Below are 12660 nucleotides of genomic sequence, written 5' to 3' on the forward strand. Positions count from 1 at the left end.
GTAACATGGGTTGTCTGTTGTATCATTGGAAACTAACTTCATTATGTATTGGAATGTTAAGAAAGCGAACAGTAACATGGGTTGTCTGTTGTATCATTGGAAATGAACTTCATTATGTATTGGAATGTTAAGAAAGCAAACAAATTGCAACCCCCCAATAATAATAATAATAATAATAATAATAATAATAATATGTAAGTGTAAGGGATACACATCATCTATCTCAGGAAGTACCCGTGTTCGAATTATCTCCGATATTATTGAAATATCTTCGATATTATCTTTATCTCCAGCTCAACGATACCGATAACACTCGTAGCGAAACCGATAACGTTGGTAGTATAAGAAATTCCAAGTATTAGCAATGTATCGCTAAGTATCACCAACGTATCAATATCGCTAATGTAATTGCCAATATTTTCAAATATGTAAATTTTAGGTGTCACTTGTATTGCCAATGCATCAATATCGCCAGTATCACCAATATTTTCGACTATGTAAATTTTAGGTAATGCTTGTATCATAAGTGTATTGACGATATTTCAATAATATCATCAAATTTTTGTTTATTAGAAAAAAAAAGTTATTTCAATTTTTTTTCATGGGCACATGGTTGTATGTAGTGTTCAAATTGTTATTGATAATATTGATAACATCTCGATATTATCGATATCGCAACACGCGCGATATTGAAACCACAATCTTTCGTTTCCTTTTCAATTGTTGATGATTTCTTGTTGAAATATCATATGTTATTGATATTTTGCAATATTGATGGATGTTTGGATGGAAGGTTGGATGGTTAAATAGGCCGGATGGGATGGTTGGACTGATTTCTTACAACAACACATGCTTTTAAGGCCCCATTAAATGGAAACTTGTTATGCATGCATTCTTTTTGCAATTTTTTTTATTTCTAAATATGCATATATGTACATTTTAATATCTCCTGAAGTTCCGCTGAAAATTCTACCGTTTTTCCCATGTTTCCCAGCATTTCCGGTTATCAGCGATATCATCGGCAATATTGATATTGTTTCTGTATCCCTGGCCAACGAAACTTGTAGCTATACTGATGCTTCGAACACTGGGAAGTACTAAGGACTGCATCTCTTGGTAGGGAATCCGATGTGGAATTGGCTTCCCTAGGTATGTGCCTAAATGAAGCTTCTAAGGATCGATTCATATCCTTGATTTCATTTAGAGTAGAAGACAACTTCCATGGTTTGGGGCTTTTTCTAGGTGCCTAAGCATAGGATTTTGAGAATCATCTTCAATGATCAGGGAGTTGCGTGAAGGCCAACACCTGTTTTCTTTGCCAGTACTCCCACTCAGTTACGTACCGAAGGGCAGCTGGTCCAAAGACTACTAGCTCTTTTTCAATTACCACCGGTTGTGGTTCTGTTTTCATTTTTTTTACCTTTCTTTTCTTCTCTCTCTCTCTCTCTCTCTCTCTCTCGGGTTTTGATAAGTCACCAACAATCCTGGAATTGCTAGGATTACTGGGTTTTGCCTTTCCTTGGATGCGAGACCCCAATTTCTACCAAGATTAGGAGCAGGCAGCCAGACATCCCTCTAAATTCTCCAGGGATAAGGCACAATACTTATTGGAACTTTCATGCGCTGTGACGAGGAGGAAAGTTCCTTGAAGATTCTTATATTGTCTCTAATTCCAGATTTGCCACCCAATTGTGGTAGGAGCACATGCCACAAAATTTGGCCTCTCAGTTAGAAAGGTCCTGAGGCTTGGACAAAATCGGTCCCCCTCTTGGTCTTGTTCTCTCATGCCATTGAGAAACTCAACGTGGGTAATTTCTTTGGTGGGATTCCAATTGGCTCTTACCATTGGTCGTTGGGTGCGGTCCTAGTTGCCCAGCATTGTTGATGTTTTAAAATGCATTTGGGTCAACATTTGGCCCACATCCTACAAGGCCTTATTGGCCTAGACACAACCTAAACACTAAGGCCCATTCAAATGTTTCCTTCAGCCTTCGGCCGCACCCAACTAAGGAACTCCTTAGAAGCGTTGTCCTTCAGGCAACCCTATGTCATCGTTTCAATCTACAAAAGAGAAGAGTTTCTGACTTTAAGAAGGGAAATGGGGATGGAAGAAGTGAGAAAGTCAATGGGAGAAACTCCATGTCATTTGAGATGGTGGAAGGGCTTATTTCCACTCCTTTTCATTCCAATTTTGGAAACCATGTTTCTTAAGTATATGAGAAGGTTTTTCAGGAATGTTTGGTAAAATGGAAACAAATTTTTTTTTTTGGAAATGTGATAAGATTTTATTAGCCAAAAGAAAAGAGAAGAAGAAAGACAACAAAAGCAGAAAAGAAGAAGAAAAGATATAGGAGCAGAGAAACTGAAACCCAACCCTAAGAGACCAAGGGCTCCACTCCCTAATACGTTGGGTCACTCTACATCACCCCTTGGTGGACCTCTTCTTATTATCAAAGCAGCGAGAATTTCTTTCCATCCAAAAGGTCCACAGGCCTACAAGAAGGGGGACCTTCAAGAAAGGCCAATCTCTAAGGTAGATAGTTCCATTGATGTTGAATCATTCACCACCCAAGCACTATAGCAAATTGATAGAATTTGCTTTACACGAGTTAGGTAAAGGACAATGCAAGAAGAGGCAATCAACCATTTCCTTCACAGCTTTCACAAGAAACATATGTTGTAGTTGCCATCTAAGAAAAAGTCGCCACCTTAGGAGACCTGGGTTGCCCCAGACAAGAACTTGAGGGGTTTGTCGCCTTCTTGAAGAGGGCAACGGAATGCCTTAAGAGGGAATCCTTTCTTGGTGGACCCTTCTCAAATTCACCCATCCTTATCCTTTTCCCCAGGGAAGTGCCCCATATGCAACTGTTGTGAGCAGATAAATTCCTTAAGAGGAAATTCCTCCTCCTCGGTGGACCTCTTCAAATCCACCTATCCTTATCCTTTTCCCTAAGGAAGTGCACCATATGCATTGTTCCATAAGTTGGTTGAATTAAATATGATTTTGTGTTTCTTAAGATTCCATAGGAAGATGTAATAGATTGGTTTGAGTCCTTTATACGAGCTTTTCTCATGCAAGGTGCGAGAAAGAGAGCAGAAAAAGCCTTTCCCATGCTAGTGTCCTTCTAGAAACTTATCCTTTGGCTGGTTGTCACTAAAATTGAATGGATCCTTTTGGGCATTTTTCCCTTTCCTCTTTGGGTGTATCTCCTAATTTACAGATATTTCTCCACATCGCTAATCCGCTTGATCTACCACCACATTGTGCATGACTTTATTGGTGTTTAACATTTCAAAAATGACTGAATTGCCTGTCATTATTCCCGCAATTGTCACATGCTAAATTCAAGTGTTGCAATTATTGCTAGTTTTTGTTGGAATGTGGGTAGATACTATTGTAGAGTTTAGAAGCATAGCGAGTAGATATTTTCACAAGTGATTGAAAAGCTATGGATTAGGTATATGGCCTTTGCCAGTAACGTGGTATGGATTCATGCATCCAGCTTGCTAGTTGAGCTGGTTAGTGCATGGCCTATTCTCATGTCCAATTGATATACTGGTTCCAGTCTGAACTGACAATGTAATCCAAACCAAAAAAAAAGAAGAAAAGACAGACAAATAAAATACAGAGGGATGGAGGGCAGCTGTTATATGCTCTCTTATTTCTTTCCTTAATATATCCATTGTTATCCATGTAAATAAAACTTGTTATGGACTCAAGCATGCATTCTATCTCCTATCAAATACAAATTCCCCTGAATTGCTGGTGTTTTGCTTTTGTTTCAAATTTGAGCCCCTGCTCTCCACTGGGACATCCTACAGAGTATTATCTGGAGAAGTTGGGATCCAGTAAGTTATTTCCTGTAGCTCCTGTGGCTGGTGGTACTTGAGAAGGTCGATGTTGCCTTTTTCTGTGCATTGCATGTATCTCTAGGTTCCAGCAGACTAACTCTACTGGGGCTCCTTTAGAACTGCCTGCAGAGAAATTAATGGAAGGAAAAAAGAAAATCTTTGACTATAAATGCCTCTCATTGCCATCCCATTGAGAGCCAGAGTTGGAATATTTTTAGGATTTATCTTTTTGACACCATATTGTAGGGAGGAGGGGGAGGGAGGCATTTTTATGTTCACACTCCTGAATTTTATTTTTATTTTTATTTTCTGGATGCTTGATTTGATAATAGCCCAATTGCTACAAATTGGTCAGCATTAGAGCAAGCAATTAAAAAGGCTACTGCTTACGAGGTATTTTTAGTTTGAATGAGAAATGGAGAAAACGACATCTTGCATCCCCATTGATGCTATTTGGGTATCATAATTTGGCAAAACCCTATCATTTTTCTTGCTGGTTAATTTCCTTGGAGCCTGCATGATAAATCCTTTGGCTTCCTTACTTCAGTGAACAATAATATGGGAGCAAGTTTACAGATTTTCTTGTACACTTTTTATGACTGCTTAGATGGCTTACTTTTAAATAAATGCAAAGTTTACCTCTACAGATCTCGTGTTTCTTCAGCAAACGAAAGTTTTCTTTCAGGAACTATCACTAACTGCACAGAAGAATAGAATCCTCCCAACATTACATTAATTGAGCATGTTGCCATAAGGGAACTGTGGTTGGCTTCCAGATTCCATTCTGTTATTTCTGTGTCCTTTTCTACCTCTGGAAATCGAACGTTTGGAGCTTTTGGATGTTTGATGTCGAAGAGGTTTTTGCTGAAGATGCTGTTGAAAATGCTTCACTCATCTGACTCCTGCTACTGACTGGTGATAATTCTGGACTAAACCGCCTTTCTTCTGCAATTGTTTCATTGTCCGCATGTGTATTATTAGACTCTGAGATGCTACTTACTGAATCCGAGTTGGCTGGACAGAAATCTTCAATGCCACTAACTGTTTTATTCTTGAGTACGCGTTGTAATGTGCCCACAAGCTGAAGCAATGACAATCAATATAGTAGTTGAGAAAATATTACAGTTTGTACAGTTCATTCTACAGGGGAATTGAACTCTATGCTGGAATTGTTTTCATCTAAATATTTTCTTCCATGAGACCTTTTTTTAAACCATTTCAAGCCTTCCCTTTCTTTGAAATATTTTCAACCATAAATCCTAATATGTTATTTTGATGATCTGCGAATGTATTGACAGTGATGTTTGTCTTTGATTTCCTAGTCCCTAACTGTATGGGATTCCTCTAAACTTACCTTCTGTTCATCTACCATGGGACTCCAGAAATGTAAATTGTAAACATGAATAACATGCGAACATTAGAAAAATACTGCATTTTACTGGCTGGAAGTTTTTAGAATGAAAAGTAGCAGGTGGGAGTTTTAGACATTAGTTTTATGATCACTGTATGAGTAGATGGATTATAGTTCATTTCTAAACTCAACATAGGCTCTGTTAGGGACAGTTCTCTACTTCTCTTAGTTACTTTCCTGGGCATCTGACCTGTAGGTTTGATAGATTCCCCTGTAGATTCTCTTTTTGAAAGTGCAACTTATGCAGCTGCTTGTGTACTGAAATTATGCTCAAGCTTACCTTGCCCATGGATAGTCTTCTTTCAGGATCCATCCTTGTGGAGACATTTTTCAGCTAACTGAACCATGCAGAAGAGTTGGTGGACATCATGTGAGTCCAGAATCCTAGGATCTATTAAGTCTGGGTACTTCCTTTCCCTCAAAAGTGGTTGTGCCTGTTGGTAAAAAGATAAAGAACTGAACATAAGCACTGTTTTAAATATCGACGATATCGGCCGATATATCCCACGATATATCTTGTATCCCACCTGTGCGATACAAAACACATAAGTAGTGCGATATATCCCACATGTTCAATCTAGTGAGAAATTTTTTATTATTATTTTCGATCCTTTTTTTTTTTTCTTTCAATAAATCATGTTAAATCAGTATCAAATTGTTACAAATCCATGATTTTTCGTGTTTTGCATGAGAAATCATGGATTGGGAGCTTCGATTTTGAGAGTTGGAAAAATTGATTTTTTTTTTCCCAATTTCTCGCAAATCGGTTGCAATCTTTGTGTCCAAACATATAATCAAACATGTATGTAACCTAATCTAGTGATTCTTCTTTTGCTTTTGAATGTATTGCTTGTGTTTCCACACGTCTTCTTACATTTATAAATTATATTAATAAACTTGCATCAATTTAGTTAGACTGCGTGTAGATTAGAACCCCATACAAAGAAAACCTATTATGTGCACTTGTTTTTTGTAATGTTTTGATTTGTAAGCGTATATTAATGTCTTTTTTAACAATATCTGAAATTTCATTGAAAAATTCGACCAATTTCCAATGTTTCCCCTTATTTTCAACAACAACGATACATTATGTGATACAACCGATATATCTCATGTGATAACCAATACGTATTTGTATCCCAAGGGTGCGATACATAACGCGATACCGATATTTCGAACACTGAACATAAGTAAAATTCATTAAGAGTAACTAACATGTTATTGTAAGCAGTGTTCGAAGTATCGGTATCACTATAAGTTTCGTTGGTCGGGGATACAGAAACAATAACGATATCGCTAATAACTGAAAATGTGGGGAAACATTGGGAAAACATGGTCAAAACGGTGCAATTTTTCAGTGATACTTCAGAGATGCTAAAATACACATATTTGCATATTAGGAATAAAAAAAAGTTGCAAAAAGAACGCATACATAATAAGGTTCGATTTAATGAGGGCCTAAAAGCATGTGTTGTCGTAAGAAATCAGTCCAACCATCCCATCTATCCATCCAACCTTCCATCCAAACATCCATCGATATTTCAAAATATCAACAACACAACATTTTCCCATGAAATTGTCAACAACTGGAATGGAAATGAAAGATTATGGTCTCGATATCGCTCATGTTGCCCAAAATTGAGCACTGCATACAACCATGTACCCATAAAAAAAAAAAGAAATGGAATTTTTTTAATAACCAGATTTTTGGTGATATTATCGAAATATTGCTGAAATGCTATGATTACAATAATATCGCGATATTATCGTCGATAAAATTGAACACTGCATGCAACCATGCGCCCATAAAAATAAAAAAATTGAAATGGATATATATATATATATATATATAGATTTTTGGCGATATTATCAAAATATCATCAATACACTGGAGATACAAGCAACACCTGAAATTTACACTGTAAAAAATATTGGCAATACATTGGTGATATCGATACATTGGCAATACAAACGACACCTGGAATTGACACAGTAAAAAATATTGGCGATATTTAGCGATACATCGTCGATACCTAGAATTTATGATACTACTAGTATTATCGGTATCGCTGAGTTAGAGATACAGATAATATCGGAGATATTTCAATAATATTGGAGATGCTTCGAACAATGATTATAAGAGCTTCAGTTACTACAGTGCTGCTTTTGGAGGAAAACATGCAATGATGAAATCATTACCCATCCTATGAGACTTTTCTCTCCGAGATCCTTGTCTATTGTTGTCCGACCTGTGATCAGCTGTAATAGAACTACACCAAAGGAATATACATCTGTCTTGGTCAAAACTTTCCCACTTTCTGCATATTCAGGTGCCAAATAGCCAAAAGTTCCAACAACCCTAGTATCTGAGGAGTGATCTGACACTTCATTTTGAGTTCTTGCAAGTCCAAAATCTCCAAGCTAATAATACATTAACAATCAAATGAGAGTCAGTGTAAATATTGAATATTTTTACATCTAAAAATGAGTTCTCTAAGCTTTGAGCTTGATAGTTGTAGGTTAATACCGAGGGTTCGTAATCATGGGTTACAAGAATGTTGTTGGGCCTCATGTCTCTGTGGATAATGTTGTTTTCATGCAGATATTGCAATCTTCTAGCAGCTCCCAGTGCTATTTTCATCCTGTCTTTCCAACGTTTTGGGGCTTTTTTCTGCATCGGTTTGGCAAATTGTTTTGTGATTAGACTTAGATCTTATAGTGGAAAGGGCAACGACTAGTGTTCTTGAAATGTAAACAAGGTGCCAAAAGCCAAGGCAAAAGGTGATTGTCCTTGAGGTTGAGGCATGAGCCTTCTTTTGTAAAACATTGAAGATCACATGATCTAATAGAAAATAGAAATAGTAATATGAGGAAATCTTTTCTGCACAAGTGTGTAGATTCAGAAAGAGACAAATCATTGAAGTCTTTTTTTTTTTGGTTGTTGGATGGAGTCAAATATCCTTTTGAAAGATCTCCCTCATGCACATAACATTCTGGTTAGGAGTTGCGCATCTACAAGTTGATGAAAAGTGAAGTAACTTCTAGAAAATGAATGCGATATCTGAAGGACATTGAGATTCTGGGCTGTTAAGCATTTCTTCAGTTTAAACTGGAATGGGGCTTCATTGTGGTTGTTAAATGTTGGCACGGATTTTAGCCATCTCTGTTCTTGATGGGAGACTAATTATTACCAGGTTCTGTGTTTTGGTGGGTATATTCAAGCAAATCTAGCTTGTATCTTCAGAAAAAAAATGGCAAAACTTCTCTTCAAAATGTTGATGAAGCACAACTTCTAAGGTGACTGCTTGATTGTCCTGAATCAGCCTGGTTGATTTATATATATGAGCAACATTTTTGGGCTAACCTTTTTGCACTCTTTCCTATTTTATTTTATTTTTTCTTTTCTTTTCTTTTCTTACTTATTGCTCAAGTAAGTCATACAATCACAGGTTAATTGGCGTTATCATCTAATAGTGTATTATTCTAGGATTTGTGGAAGAGAATATATGGAAACAATGAATGATGTCTTTTTTCTTTTCTTTTCTTCCTTTCTTATTTATTGCTCAAGTAAGTTGTACAATCACAGGTTAATTAGAGTTATTATCTGATAGTGTATTATTTATAGGATTCGTGGAAGAGAATATATGGAAACAATGAATGATGTCTGTACTTAAAACGTGAAACAATGTATTGACTCCCCTTTCTATAGGTTTCACATGGAAGAGCCTTAGATGCAACTTTGAAAAGATGTTATTTATGTAGATAGAAGAAAATATATTATAGAACTATTATGCTTTTGGTTTCTTTTCAATTTTACAGAAATTGATAATGATGGAAGCTTTAATGCATCTTTATAGTGGAGGGGCTGCTATGCTAGAACTACCTAGTTTGGTTTTAATCTTATGGATTTGGAGACTTCAAGGGTTAGATACATTTAACTGCCTATTATCTACTGCTAAATTAAAGAAGGAAAATAAAAATGGAACTGCAGTCTTTCCCAGAGTGAAAAAAGTGGACTCATGGTAGGGCCATGCTAGAACAATAGCCTTCTTGGAAAAAAAGAAGAAAGATAAAATCACAGTAAATTATTTTCCTTCATTCTTACTTGAGAGATGTCTGTCCAGTGAACCGTTGCAGACGAATTCATAAACTAGCAGCCTGTGATTTCCTTCTGAACATAAACCCAGCAGCATGACGACATTCTTGTGTCTAGCCCTGCTTAGTACGTGTACCTCTGACTTAAATTCTCTCTCCCTGAGAACTTGCATGTTTATGTTGCTTAACAGCAATCATTATCCCATTCTTCAGTTTCCCTTTATATACAGAACCAAATCCCCCCTCAGATAGATAATTTTCCTGGGAAAATTTGTTTGTAGCAAGCTCCGCATAAGTGAAATCTGTTGTTGATCCAATCTTTGGCCGTTCATTCATACATTCTGAACAAACAGAATTCACTGTAAGCTCAAACATGAAAAACTCCCAAGCATAAAAGCTGCTCTGCCTATGCCTTGGATCTGAATACAATATTTCATTATCTTCTGCTTGGTCCAATTTTTGACCGTCTAGGATGGCATCTGGCATTTCATCTTCTGCAGTTGTACATCTGCTGTCTATGTAGCTTTCGTTCTCAAGGGGAAAATGTTTTGCCTCATTAAAACTGGAACTTGATGATGCCTCAGGGTTTCTCATGTTTGGGCTTAGCAACTGGAGAAGTTCACTTGATATGGATTTAGAAAATGAGGATGTTGTTGTGCTACTCCGTTGGGGCTCATTATCAGTTCTGGGCTCTTTGACTAAGCTATTCTTGTATGTGCCCCTGGTTACTGGGACCAAGCAGATTATTGGATCAGATCTTTGAGAAAAGAAGAAGAAAGAAACGGACAAAGATATATGTGCATCATTAACAGGAAGGGATCAGCTTTTCTACTCGCAGAGTAGATCCAGAAAATTCAGGAACCAGGAGCCTCTTGGGAGGACATACACAGTCACGCAGATATATGTGCACATATCATGTGCAGATCCTCTATACAAGAGGAATAGGGTAACTCCCTATAACATATATATTTGGAAAGCTCCCTGTAACATATTTTCATCTGGACACAGCGCTCAAATTGACTGGAACTTATATTGATATTAGTTTTGTATGCTGATCTAAGTAAAAACTAACACAGGGTTTTTGTTCACAGAACTTGGGAAATCATGTTAGAGATGGTATATTCACACATCACAACACTGTATATAGCAATCACTAAATTGATTTGACAATGAAGTCTTGATAGAATCACAGTAGAGGAAGTGATTGTAGCTAGAATGGGTCCAGAAACAGGAGCAGGAGTGACACCTTAGCTAGAAGATTCCTGTTCTGAGGTGTGGTTCTTGGAAGCAGAAGATATTGGAGAGAAATCTTCTCATTGTTCTGTCATCGTTAGGAAAATTTCATACAAATTGTCAAAGCACCTGTATTCCAAGATGTTTTAAATTTACCATACACAGGCCTCTCAGCGATTATTATCTGCTGTTGTTAAAGAGAAAGATTCAATCAGACTCATAGGCCCACGCCTAAATTTTGACAAGGGGTAAATTGTCTTTACATTCACATAATTCCAAGTTCTCATCGTTCTTTTCCTCTCCTATTGTCAATTGTTTTCTTTAACTTTTTTGGGGAATTTTGATGATATTGCTAATTGTTCCTCTTGTTGTTCTTTTCCAATCATGCTCTGTATGGATTGAAAGATCTCCCATTGGTGTGATTTTTACCAAGTGTTCCATCCACACTATGAGCTACTTAATTGAATGGTCTGGATCCCAGGTGGTGAGACACAAGAGGTGAACAACAAGGGGAACGACAAGGGCAAGCAATCTAGCCAACATCTTGTTTGAAACTTGTTGGGTGTTATGACTAGATCCCACTTTGAGTGTGATGATGGATGACTTATTCCTAGGAGAGAGTTCCAAGCTGAAAAGATCATCTTCTGGCGTCCCTGGTCTCATCGCATCATCTGGTGTCTTTGGTGATGTCTCATCATCAGGCGTCCCTGGTATCATCTCATCATATGTCACAGGACTGTTCCGGCTTCTAACAGTGTGCATTTTGTTGGTATCACTGTCTTTTGGGCCCCTCGACTCTTCAACACTGTCATCACGCTTCATCCTTGAAATTCCACATGATAGCTTTTCCAGGAAATATTTCTTATCTTTCTCCATCTGTCTGCAACACTGTTCGAGTTAGGAAAGAAACTATAGAAAGATGATTGTATGCCCTTGTAAAGCACTAATATTTCTAGAATAAAACTATCAAATTGCCAAAGCTCTGAGTTTAAAAGTTCGTATCTAAAAACTTTCTTATAATTTTTTTGATCTTGTCATTTTCAGACATACGATAGCCAAGTCTAATGAACCCTTTTTGCTCCCTCGCAAGAAGTTTTGGACTTCGGACTGTATATATTATCCTGCATCTTTTGAATCCCTCATGGTGTCCATGTCAGATATGACAAGTGATGGTGTGAGTATGGGACCTGTGTTGGATATTTCTCAGCCATACCTGAAGCATTTGTATTACCGAATCTTTTATTACTAAAAATAATTTTAAATTATAAAAACCATAAATCAATAAAAATATGTCAAATATATTATAAGAATAAATTTCTAAAATGCTATATGTATAGTTGTGCTACAGGACCCTGAGATTTGGGGGTCAAGTGATCTTGACATATATGCACCTGTAAAGTGGTAAGTTTTGCTTGAGTATGCTCAGAAAAGTTGCGAAATCCACGCACTTTTCTGCTGAAGTAATAACAGAAGTAATTGCCTTTTGAGATGAACTATCAGTACTCTGAACCCGGTGATTTTCGTGTATTTTTCAGATCATATCAATATCCGTCTTTCATTGAAAGTGTAACATGAGAAAGTCCGATTAGGTTTTAAATCTTCACTAATATTCTGACTGACCTGTCGAGAATTATCCACGTAGCCCTTAATTTCTTGGCAATGTCCAAAGCAACTATCTTTGGTGAAGCCGCAGCCACCACCTTTACATTGAACTCAACCTGAGATGTTCATGCATGAGGTAATCATATTAGCAGTTACCACCCACAATGTTTTCTACTATTTGCATCTTAGAGATTTTTTTTTTTTCTTTTTCTAGGCTATAAATGTAAGGGTAATGGTTTGCATTGATGAGGTGTCATGGTTCAGTGAAACTTGAAAACCAAGGTACACCACATGGATGCATCCAAATGCATGAAACATCTACATGCACTATTGTTATGTTATTGATTCTACATTCATATCCATAAATATAGCTTGATAGAATCTATTAACCACACTGATTCCCATGGAGGTGGATATGAGTGTAATATTATAAATTGATGTGCATACACCTGCTCAGAAGAGTATGA

The 12660-nt window shown here is 37.0% G+C and overlaps 1 pseudogene; it reads right to left on the reverse strand.

Annotated features, from left to right (window-relative positions):
* Positions 1-7158: 7158 nt before the first annotated feature.
* On the reverse strand, positions 7159-12318 carry LOC131226821 (probable receptor-like protein kinase At5g18500; annotated as a pseudogene).
* Between the last annotated feature and the right edge of the window lie 342 nt (positions 12319-12660).

Source organism: Magnolia sinica, chromosome 15 (assembly GCF_029962835.1).
Source record: "Magnolia sinica isolate HGM2019 chromosome 15, MsV1, whole genome shotgun sequence".
NCBI lineage: Eukaryota > Viridiplantae > Streptophyta > Magnoliopsida > Magnoliales > Magnoliaceae > Magnolia > Magnolia sinica.